Source organism: Callospermophilus lateralis, unplaced genomic scaffold (assembly GCF_048772815.1).
Source record: "Callospermophilus lateralis isolate mCalLat2 unplaced genomic scaffold, mCalLat2.hap1 Scaffold_43, whole genome shotgun sequence".
Lineage (NCBI taxonomy): Eukaryota > Metazoa > Chordata > Mammalia > Rodentia > Sciuridae > Callospermophilus > Callospermophilus lateralis.
In genome coordinates, this window is record NW_027514380.1 from 3,783,279 (window position 1) to 3,795,909 (window position 12,631).

The 12,631-nt window shown below is 32.5% G+C and overlaps 1 pseudogene; it reads right to left on the reverse strand.

Moving 5' to 3' along the window:
- Positions 1-2,322: 2,322 nt before the first annotated feature.
- LOC143389056 (ephrin type-A receptor 6-like) overlaps positions 2,323-12,631 on the reverse strand; it is an 80,894-nt pseudogene continuing 70,585 nt past the window's right edge.

Here is a 12,631-nt window from a genome sequence, read left to right on the forward strand (position 1 = left end):
GCCAATCCCAAAATACCAAAGGCCAAATGTTTTCTCTGATATGTAGATGCTAATTCACAATAAGGGGAATGGTGTGGTTAGGGCAAAATAGAGGTACTTTGGATTATGTAGAGAGGGAGTGAAGGGAGGAGGCAGGGTATAGATGTAGTAAGTATAGTAGAATGAATAAGACATCATTACTATATGTACATATATTATTACATGACCGACATGATTCTACAACATGTACAACCAGAAGAATGAGAAATTACACTCCATTTATGCATTCTAATGTCATGAGTAAGTAATTAGAACAAATAAAAAAATTAGTCTCTGCATCCACTCAAATTCCCTTTTCTTTGCTAACAGCATGTCCTTATATTTAATTAAAACCATATGTGGTTATTTTCAGTATTACAAAATAACAAATAGATACAAAAACTTATTTTAAACTTTGTAAGCCATGGACGTAAAATTCAAGTTCAATCCTTATAGTTTCTGGCATATAGTACAAGAAGATGATGAAAATTTATACTATCCCAACTTCCTCATATTTCTGTAACCAGGTAAATAAGAATAAAGATAACAAGACATAAAAATAGACATGCAGAAGCACTGGACAATCTGAGTATGTTTATCATTTGTCCAAAATCACCTTTGCCAGACAATAAAGAAATATTAAGGCATATACAAAGAATAAAATTTCACACAACAAGCATGTCAAGTAAAAAGATATCTAGTCATCATGGTTGGTTACTTTAATCATGTGGTCTATGCCATAAAAATACAAATATAGTAAAAGCTAATCACATAAATCCTTGAATTATTGAACAATTTTTAAAATATTTTTAAAATTTGATTATTTTTAATCAATCAAAGCCTGTAACTTCTATGTACTTTAAAATGTGGCAAAACAGTATGGTTCCTTAGGTATATTTTATTCCAAGTTCTAATTGCCCTCCCATTCACTGAATAATTTTTCATATGTATAAAATATTTATTGTATTAAAAATATAGTAAAAAGTGTAAAGTATTTTATAAATCTATCCAGGATCATTTATGATTTATTTTTTCTCCATTATAAATCTTTGTTTTAGGTGAGTAAAAATTTTAGGTTCAATCTATATCGATAAATCTGAATGAAATATATTTGAGTGATTAAATAGTGGAAGAAGACTAGTTCATGCTTTATAAAATACACACTACTGACTTTTCATGCCAATATTAATGTTCTCCAACTATAAAACATGAGGATCACTGGAGCCTCTAGCAAACTTTTCAAGAATCAAGAACCCAAACATTTTATGAGTAGATAAATCCTTTGAAAGTTCATATATATTACCCATGACCCTTATATAAAAACAAGTATTTTTTTCCTTATTTATTTTCTCTGAATTTTTTAATGACTGTGAATATAGCATCAACCAAGATGTCAAAAAATTTAATATGGCACTGCCGGCAAACATCTGTATATAATTTATCTCTGAGAAGGAAATAACTCTAGTATGCTACAGTTTACCAAGAAAATAACTTTTTTTCTATATATGTGTTTTGTTTTTGAGTACTAAATACAAACATAATTGAATAGATGATCTTTATCAAGGGTATATAAAATCTTTATATAGATTCATTAAATTAATAAACCCTCATAAGATATTTCATATAAAAAAGGAAAAATGTCTCTCTTTTAAAATTACAGGTCTTTCATTATCTAACCCTGTGTAATGCTATACTTAACTAGCATTATGCAGTATTAATATATCCTAATACTTGGAACTTATACAAATACTGCTATTTTAATAAATAATTAATGTGTCATGTGGCTGGAAAGTGTACTTAATAATAACAAGGGATAAATTAATTTCTGAAAAGGTCAATACTCAACCTTCAACCTTCAAACACATAACACCTGTATAAACTAGCTTATTTTTTTTAAAAAAATAAAACACATGAATTACCCGTTTAAGTAAACTTAAATACTATTCTTTTATTATAATTCAACATGAAAAATGCAATCATTTTTTAATGGTGTTTCAACATGACGGTGTCTCTAAACCACCAACACCGGGACATCAGGCAAATCCTATTTTGAATCCCCATTGGTTTTTATTACTGTGGTTTATTTTAGTATTCTTTATAAAAGTAGGTGAAAACCACAATACATAGTGTTTAACTCCTTTATCAAAATAAAAATAATATATTTTCCCAGGAAGAAAAAACAGATTATACATTTTTCAAATAGATAATAGGAGTCGGTTTTTTCTGTAATTAGCTATTAGGAGCAGTATCAAAATGTTTACTATTTTCAAATTATTGTAGAACATGTTTACTTTTAAAAAATAATTAAATGCAAAATAAATTATTTAAATGTTCCTTCCCATGGCAAGAACGCTCAATTTCTTCATATCCTGTACTGCAGATACACCTTCCAAGAGGAACCAGTCAATCTCCATCTGCTCCACAATATAGTTTAGGAGTATCACGCTCTTCAGCACTCTTCACACAAGAGCCCCGTACTTCGACCAAAGAGGAAGAGTCGACTCTTGGGATGGTATCAGGAAATATGGCCAAGTTTCCAACAGTGAAAGGACACTTTTTGTAGAAAACACAAACAGAGACCAGGGCAATGCATGCCCCAATGTCTTGAAATGACAGATAAAATCCCTTTCTTTCTATAGGCCCCACTTCACGAATTTCGGTGTTGAGTTTGAGGATGCGATCACCTAAATCCATCTGGGTAAAACTCTCATCAGCAGCAATTGTGCCAATCTTTATATACTGGCTTGGCTTGAATTTAATTGCATGGGACTCATCTGATTCCATATAATACAGATTAAAGGTTTCTTTGCAAGTCCCCAAGACCCAAGGGATGCTGTTACAATCCCTTAGTGTAAACTTCATTTCCACATAAATTTTCTGAGCTGCATCACGTAAGATCCAGTTTGTTCGAAGCCAGTTGTTTTGGTTTGACTCCATTACATTGCATACCTGGTAAGTATGAATAGGCCTATTGTGTTCATCCATTTCAGTGATGGCATCCCACTGTGAAAAGAAAAAAAATTAAGTAATTATAAAATGATAATGGTGAAACGGAAACTTCCAAAAGTTTTAACAAAAAGTGAATTGAAAGGATACAAATGAAGCTGTTCAAAGCAATAATGCAACAGCATTTTAATCATGAGCCTCTGGTTGAAAGGATGGTTTCTGCAATTGACCATCCCTGTATGAATCTTGCCTTCTTACATATTAACTGCATGACCTACAACAACTTTATTTAATGTCTCTAATTTCCTTAAGTGTAAAATTAAACTTAATATTACCCATTTTATAGGACTGTTATAAAGTATATACTACATAAATACATAAAGAGCAGTTTAATTATTTCCTGTAACACTAAAAGAACATAAAGAAGCATTCATTATCTGATTAAAAAAAAAAAAAGAAAAGAAAACAATGAGACCCACGATATATGCTCTCTGTTTTCCCCATCTGTCCTCATATCCAATTTGCCCCACATCACATCATGATGTTTTTTACAGTATTCAGTAAAATATTTACATGGTTCTTTGGGGGGATGTTTACATGGAGAAAAGGGCCAGAAAAATCACACAAGAAATATGAAACTACTCAAAGACAGTATATAATGATACTTAAAGTTGTGCATTATCCTTGATGTCAAATTTGTGAAAAAAATTGTTTCTTCGATCATTGACAGAAAAAAGATGAGGAGGAAGAGGAGGAAGAAAGGAAGAAAGAGAAATAAAGAAATTAGAATTGGACTCAATACCAAAGCAATTGATAAATTTCATCTTAACCAAGAAGAGAGAAAATACTTTACATTAGATTTCTAAATTTGAATTTGATTTCCTAAAATAAGAAAATAAATTCAAGATTGGTACAACTGTAAAAGAATATGAAATTTACTAACATATCTGGAAATTGGGACCTGAGACAAGAATATAAGTTTAAGGCCTTACATACAAAGTGTATAAATATTTTTAAATAGTAAATCATACTTTAAATAAGATGAAAATTTAAATTTTTATATTCTTACTTTGTAAAGACAACTTCCTAACAACCTCAGATGCCAGGTCAATGCAAAAATACGTGTATTTTTTAGAATAGCAAGGGAAGTATGTGGTGGTCCACAGAGGGCTAGCCTCTAACTTCAGTCAGTCCTACTGCTGTTCCATTCCTTGACTCTAGCTCCATATCAATCCATGAGGGCTTCACCATATGGTGGGCTATAAGCCTTCAGGTACAAGCTGTGCCCCTTTCCTGCTACCCAAAGCTGCCAACTTTGGTCTTCCATTTAGCTTGAGATGAGCAGAACAATGCACAGTATTTCCATTGGAGGATGGACCTCAAAAGGACATGGAGTTCCTGAAGGAAACCTGAGCTTGAAAAAGAAATTATGGGGTTTTGACTATCTGTGGTCTTATGAAAGAGGATTTATGTGGCAAATCTCCTCATCCCTCAAGGTTAGAGCTTCATGAAGAGGAGTGAGGCCAGAGGAGAGAAAGGGCAAGATCAAGAAAAGCTCTAGACACAGAGCATGGCCTTCCTTTTCTGGGTCTAAAGATGACAGGAAGATAAAGAGTACCCCAATTTGGAATTTGAAAATATTATAATTATTCTTTTTTAACATGCAGAGTTAAATATAATATTTAAAGAACCCAGTAGGTTCTACCTCACTATTAGTCGGTTAATGTAAACATTTACTTCAAAACACTTTTAACTTCATAAAATATACTGTGAATCTTACAGGTCACTTGTTAATAATTAATGAATTTATTGTATGTGTCAAGTTCCATAAAAGTGTGAAAATGAGGATACAAGGCTTGTTCTCAGTGAAAATATTATTGTATCTTTAAAATAAAAAAAATAAGAAAATGTAACTGATAGCATAGGTTTGTTTATAAGTAACAATGGAATGGGATATATAATAAACATTGTATGTGCTCAAATGAGAACTTATTCATGAATTGGAGTGGTTTGGAAGGATTGGCAATGAAGAAGGCACTTGACATGCACCTTAAAGACTAAAACAATTCAGTAAGGCAGAGGGGAAGATGTTGAAGCTAATGTATAAAACTAATCTACATGCCTACACTTTGAGAAAACTTTAAGATTGTACCACAGATATCTAATGGATTAAATTTCAAAATTTCATTCAAAACAAATACATAATTCATTTTCTATGTGTATAGATAAAGGTAGAAATTAGAGAAACATACAAATCATACCACCATTAATTCTGTCATTAATTTGACAATTTGCTTCAGCTGCATTGCAGTCACTGAACCCAAAATATTCTAATTCCTTAATCTCCTGATACTAATTTTTTTTCAAATATGTTTTATGTTGGAATAAAATAGTATACTCATTGGCTGTAATTTGGATCTGAAATATCTCCACCATGTTAAAGACTTGATTGCTAATCTGTAGCACTTTGGGGAGACTGGCCGAATAGAAGGAAATTAGATCACTGGGAGAGTGTTCTAAAAGGAGATATTGGTTATACACACACACACACACACACACACACACACACACACACACACACACACATCCTCTCTTTTCCCTTCATGACTGCCATGAGGTGAGAAGCTCCTCTGCCACATGCTCATTCCATTATGTACTGTGCTGCCACAGACCCAAGGGCAGTGATGTCAAGTGATCATGAACTGAAACCTCTGAAATAGTGAGCCAAAGTAAAACTTTCCTTCTTATAATTGGATTATCTCAGGTATTTGTCACAGTGAAAAAAAAATCTAACACACCATTATATAAAAATTTGCTAATATACAATGTAGAAAAAAACTTAGTAAACCAAACCATACATTTGCAAATCATTTCTGTTTTTATGGCCAACATAGGTAGGACAGAGATTCTTTTGTCTTGATTTTTTAAGCCCTTTCTTTAGATCAAGTTGTGGATAGATGAATTACGAAGCGATAGAAAAGGTTAAAAACTTCAAGTTTCATGATCAGTAAGAAGTTTTGCTTAAGCAAGAATTAGGTATAGTCCAAAGGACTATTTCTTTGGGCTACATGTTCATCTTGGATGTAATGACCTCTGAGGAAACTATACACTGAGTTTATACTCATTAAAGCTTTATACTCATTAAAGTAGCATAGAAAGGGCTGGGATGTAGCTCACTGGAAAAGCATTTGTCTTGTATTCACAAAGCCCTGGGTTCCACCCCCAGTTCCAAAAAAGACAAAAAAAAAGTAGTAGTAGTAGTAGCACAGATTTTCATACCTTAATGGTATTCATTTTCATGATATCAGTAAGGAATCCAAGGCTCCCAAGTTAAAGTAATTGCTCATTGCTGTACTTGTACTGACCATGAACCAAGGCTTCTGGCTTGATTTTCCATAGTCTATGATGTTTTGGCATCTTATAAAGCTTGCTGGAGAGAGTTGAGCAGATGAAAAAATTTCCCTCCCAGGGCTAGATAATTCTTAGAGATTGCAAAGGACTGACCTGAAGTGAATCTTTTATATGCCAAACAACCAACCCCAAGTCTAAATCCCCAAACACCCACTTATCTAACTCTCACACAGGCAGCCAATATTCCAATATTCCTCTTGTTCTAAATCATCCTAGGCTGGGTATGAGGCATTTAGAGACCACTCTTAAAGTACAAATCCCACAGGAATTATTTAAACTAACCATGCTGAAGTGCCTACTATGCAGTACCTTACCTTGGAAATCTCATTAAAGACTTCTGGCCTGGAGTTTTGCCATCTACCATCTCACCAAAACCTCTATTGTCTTTCATGGCATGTACAGACTCCCTCTGTGGGACTCATGAGTAAAGAAATGTACAGACTCCCTCTGTGGGACTCATGAGTATATAAATCTTCCAAAGCCATATTACTTTTCCTGCTATAGACACCACAACTATATCATAACATATCCAACCGTAACTATATCATAACATATTCAACATGCACATTCTTAAAATAAATAGTCATATGACTCTTAAGACATTCTTTCCCAGAAAATCTCTGAAGGAAAACTCATTCTTGCTAAAGCAACAGTTTTCATTAAGCAAGATAGTTCACATGACAAAACTTGCACTCATCATCTATAATTCATATATCCACTCCTGTACCCAAAGAAAGCAACTCATAAAGAACTGGAAAAAAAAATTTCTTTGTTCTACTTACACAGGCTGTAAGAATGAACATAGTTTATAAGATACTCTACTATGAAGAAGCTTCAGTGACTTGATTTTTTTGGTTTTCTGAGCTTTTTTGTGCACTATACATTGGCTTATTGCTTTTATATTATGATACTGTTAGTCTTACATGAAAAATATGAAAAAAATTAAGAGCAAAATGAATTCATGAAGGAGGAATCAGTATGTTTTGCTTCAGTGCCTGCTATATAAAAGCAAACAGCTGATGGAATTGACCAATACAATAGCAGAACTAATGAGATGTTTGATTATTTTCATCCTATATTTTCAACATTTAGGCGGTTCATGTATATTTAAACATTTCACAGCTGGAAAATAAGTATATTTGTTTTACTAGGGGTAACAGCATTTACCCACTGGATACATATGACAGGGCATTTATCTTAGTGCTGAGCTCTGCCATTCCCATCTCAATTGAATATTTCTTAGAACTGACAGGAGTACAGAGTTCTAAATAGTCTGTAGTGCATTTATATCTGAGCGCTCTCTTTAAAAAAACATCTCTACCCACATATGAAGTTTTTGTTTCCATAACAAGTCAAATAAACTAGGCAAAAAACTGAATTACTTTTGAGAATAGAAAGTTAGAACAAGAAAATTAATATTTAAAGCAGAAATATCATTGAAGAATCAGACTGCTTTCTTTTCTCACAGATATTAAAATAAGTCAAACACATAGCCTTTGTAGGGAAGGAATGTTCAGATAATAAATTGATTAAACTGACCATATATCCAAGTCCTCATATAAATGTCTCAAATGTATATCTTCCTCCTTTTGAAAAATATTTAGAATGCAACAGGAATATAAATTTTATTCCATAGTAAACTTTGAAATTTTAAGATAAAAGCAGATAATTTCTCAAAATGAAATGAACTACTGCAAAGCTAATTAAATTTTCAAAGAAAGTGAAAGTCCTGAAAACTCACTTAAAGAACTAGCAAAGGAAAAGATCAATCACTCTCAGACTAATAGGTTTACCTCTGTATCCCTAGAAATACATGGTAGGGAGGAAAGTCATGCCCTGACTATCTGAGGACCATACACAGCGGCAGGGTTTGCTGATTCAAGGGGAATAAAAATAAAAATCTGTAAAAAGTAATGTTATATGTACTGATAGGAAGGAATGAGACAGAAAACACTCCAAAAACATTGGAGAAAGACATTGCTGTACAGAAGTACTTTGGTCTTTACCTCTGCCTCCTAAAGAATAAGTATTCAAATGTAGATCAAAACTTTTTCCTCCCTCTCCACTCTGTGCTTTAATAAAATTATTGATTCCTGAATTTATTTCTGCTGCAAACTGTAACAGATCCCAACTCATGCCAAAATGAAAAAAAATTTTGTGGAGAAATGTTTTTTTTCTTATCTTTTTATTCCTCAACATGTGGTTGTGATAAACATATAAAAGGGAAGCCATGCAGAGAAAAGACTACAACAAAGCACCATTTCAAAGATATGACTCCAAAAAAGTAAATGACCTTTCCAGTTGTCTAGTCTTACTGGCAGATGATTAATTAATAATGCAATAAAAGCAAATTATTCATTTTCCCCAATGAGCACTTATCTAAAGATATGTTAAAATAAAACAAAACCAAACTCCTGATGAATCCTTAATTCCTCGTCAGGTTCCCTATGTAATTTGTTCCACAGTGTTTTGAGTCTATGACTTAACTAATTAGTCCCACAGATAATCAAGTTTATTAGAAAAAGGAGCAAGAGAGAAGTAAACCATCAAATTCATCCTAAGAAAAAGAATGGTTCAGAATGAAGAGAAGCTTTTATTTGGTAAAATGACGTCTATCTGATTTGTTCAGAACATTCTTCCTGCCCCTTGCATAAAAAAAATAAACTATAGTTATTGAACACACAGGCAGCTCATTATGTAACTCTGTGGTGGCTTAATTTTTTAAAGCATATACATCTAATATTTTCTATCAATGAAAAGCTTCTTAAAGGGCCTTCTTATTCTAATATGATATTTTCCTCACAACCACTTAAAAATTCACTTTGAGTCAATATACTGACATAAACTTAGAAAATTAGTGCCCTGAATACTGCTGCTAGGCATGTAGTTAATAACATAAATCTGTTTTTGCAGCAGAAAAGCGAAGGCTCTGCATTTAAATGATAACTAGTTTCAGAGAACAAAATGAGAATCAAAATGTATCATGTGCAGATACATTTCTATTTCACTTTGGGCAAACATAAAACTTTTTTATTAGTACTACAAAGATATTTAATTTAAAAAGATATGAATTTGCTGGTATCTAGAAGACAACTGCTGAGACTGAGTAAGTTTTACAAATAAATTTATTACTTTTTGTGGATTATTCCTATTAATAAAACCAAAATATTATAGCAATGAGGATAATTTCCACTAAGAAGAAAAGATCATCCCATTAAAAACATCAAATATTCATGAAGATTAAATGTCTGATAATAGAGTCCACCTTCTATATATCCAAAGATCTTAACTGGCATTATCAGAAGTCAAGAATTTACTGAACAAATGAATAAAAATTCTGCAAATATCATCTTTGAATATTTATAGCAATACTACAGTAAAGAGATATCAAATATTCATCTAAATTATTCTGCCTTAATATTCAACAATACCTGAGGACCATGCTAGGTTTCATGAGACTTCAGAAATATAGAAAGCACAGAATAATTATCTCACAAGCCACATTTAATTTAATTTTTGATCTTATATACATTAGCATTTGTATGAAGCGTTTAATCCTGGTTTTAGAGATGAAGGAACTGACCTGAAGAACAAATTAACTCACTTGAGATTTTAAAGAAAACACAAGACTAAACATCAAATGTATCTGAAAATGTATGCTGACCCATATGAAAGCTTTAAATTAAAATAAGTGTATGTAGAATGCTAGTTCAACAAAAGTAGAGACTTTGTGTTGTTCATCAATGCATCCCCCTTACCAAGGGAATATTTACAAAGCTCACAGTAGGTTCTTAATATTTGTTGAATATTCAGGTGAATAGCACGAGGCTTGAATTCTAAATTAATTCTCAATGCATCTACTAATGTGGAGACTTATTGTTTCTTAGGTCAAGATTCTAAATATCATACATGTAAAGAAATATGTAAGCTTTTAGCACTCTCCCAAACCAGAAATGTTATTTTAAAGATATCAGAATAATGTAGCTGATTATAGATAATTCAGATGCCATGCCTTAGCTGAAGCCTAGAAACAACAAATGGCTTTTGGGGCATTATGCTAATGCACAAGATATTTAGTAGAAGAAAATTCAAGTTTAGAACTCTCCCTCTTTATATATCATATGTGTGTGTGTGTGTGTGTGTGTGTGTGTGTGTGTGTGTTTTCAAAATGGAGGTAAGCAAAGAAGGAGGACAGAAAAATTATTTTAGGAACATATGTTTGCATTGGGAGAGATAGTGACCCGAGCAGGCCATATGCAATCAAGGCTGCTTGGCAAGTACCCTTTAATTGAGCAGGATTTTAATAAAAAAGGACTACTTATAGATTCTGTCAAATCATCCATCTTTGCTCTAACTTTTAATTAAGTCCATCGTCCACAGCTGTAACTGTAATTAATTTTATATTTTAAGTAAAAGGTACAGTATTTCAATACATTAATTTATGAATTGTTAATTCTTGCAAATATCAAGTATAAAATACTCAAACTGTACATATTAATGCAAATTGTGAGATACAAGTGTGATGTTCTATGCATGTTATAGAAGAAAATGATTACTAAAAGAGAACATATTTAAATATATTAAATGCTGCTGAAAGGTGTAGTAAAATAAAGAGCTCAATGTATACTGCAATTATTAACAGAGAAGTTACTGGTGGCCAAGACAAGAAAACATTTGATGAAATGTTGCTATGGCATTCATCTTCATGCAGAAATCTGGAGAAGAGCTATTTCATATTGCAGACACATAATGAGTAAAATAATTAGTAGAGAATCTTTCAGGGTAAGATCATGATTCTCTTATTTGGTCAAATTTTGGCTCACTAATGTTGCCTTAACACTTCACAGTTATATTTTTTCTTGTTATTTTAAATACCTTAGATCTTCACAATTATATTAAAATTAAAACTTTAAGACTTCAGTCCCACTGGAATGACTTCTCATACGACAACCTTGTTTAACATTAGAATTCTACATATGAACTCTGTGATCACCTCAAACACAACAGAACGGTCAAATGGTAAAAGAGCAGCAATAATAAATAAAATAAAGCAAATGAGGATTTGCATAGAGCAGTGATGATAAGGAGGCACTGAACTGTCATTCAGAGGGGTATGTGATTAGGTCTCCAGACCTCAGGGGACACCTGTCTCCCAAAAGTGATAAGACTAACTAGATGTTACCTATTGGGCATGAATACATCCACTGAGATATTTGAAGATTTGAAAGCATACCACTTGAAATGACTATGCTTTTTTTATTCTCTGCAAACTGGGAAATGGGATTATGATATACTGGGATATGATGATATTGTTTTACCCAAAGCTAGAGTTGTATATATACTAATAACCAAAGATGTTACTGTTTATTTCATGGAAACACAGTAGGAAAGATCAGAGTAAATCATGTATTTTCCCACAACTTTTCATTTTGGCTTATCTGTTCACTTTTACATAATAGGTGGGAGAAAACAGAAAGAAACCCATTGTATGACATATAATTTTTCTGGAAATGAACTCAAGTTGCACTGTGTATACAGGAATACCCAAGCAGATCTGGCAAACAGCCATACCCTGGAGAATTCTTTCCAATAGATTTTGTTACAATTAATTGTAAATACTGGTAGAAAATTCCTCCAAAAAAAAAAGAAAAGAAAAAAAGAAGAGATGAAAACCTATTCCAGGAATGGGTTCTCAACAATGGAAAAGAGTAGGTCTTTACAAGCCTCAGAATTAGGTGAAGTTGGTAAAGATTTGTAGGAAATTAAAGCTTGTGCAAGAAAGGGAGTATCTAAGTTAAACTAATTTGACATATGCCTGTTGGTGTTTTATATGAGGATGATAAATTAATACAAGTATTACTAGATAAGTGCTTAACATATGAAGTATGTTATTAGTTTTTGCTCTTCTATTTCTAAGCAGCTTTCAGATTAGTCAAAAAAAATGCTTCTTAGTACTTAATCCTTTTTCATTGTCTTTGTTCTCTGACTTATCTTTTTTTCTGTCCCTTTGTCTTGGTAAACCACTACTGGGAATGAAGTATTGCTAAATGGTGCTAAAGGTCACAAAGAGTTGACTGGACAGTACTGTCTACCAGAAAGCACAGGCAAGGACAACCTTAACTCTCTCTGTACAAGGCTGTTTCTGTTTAGGTTAATGTGCTTTAGCTCAAACAGCATATTGAAGTCTGAATGACAGGGTGAAGATTTCCCATGAATCTTAATAAACAGAACAGAAAAAAAAAGTAATCTGGGAATG